This window comes from Penaeus monodon, chromosome 33 (genome assembly GCF_015228065.2).
Source record: "Penaeus monodon isolate SGIC_2016 chromosome 33, NSTDA_Pmon_1, whole genome shotgun sequence".
In the NCBI taxonomy this organism is placed as follows: Eukaryota; Metazoa; Arthropoda; class Malacostraca; order Decapoda; family Penaeidae; genus Penaeus; species Penaeus monodon.
In genome coordinates, this window is record NC_051418.1 from 20,592,309 (window position 1) to 20,592,633 (window position 325).

Consider the following 325-nt stretch of genomic DNA (forward strand, 5'->3'; position numbering starts at 1 on the left):
AAAATGATAACTCTTCATTTTTTAAATCTATTCTTCCCTTTCTTAACTCACTCTTCCTATCTATCTACCCATCTAAACACACTCACACATGCACACGTAAACACGCATGTATAGTAAAGATGAAATAAGTATATATATAAAGCAAAAACAGAATTACCTACACACAGTCATCCTTGGCACTCCGATATTCCTGGTCGGGGCGCGTGCCGTGTGCCTTCTCCCTGATGGAAATGTTTCGCTGACACCGGCACTTCCGCGTGCGATATGAGAAGCCGAAGGTCAGGGAGGCATGGCTGGTCGTGACACGCTACTGACAGCCGATAAT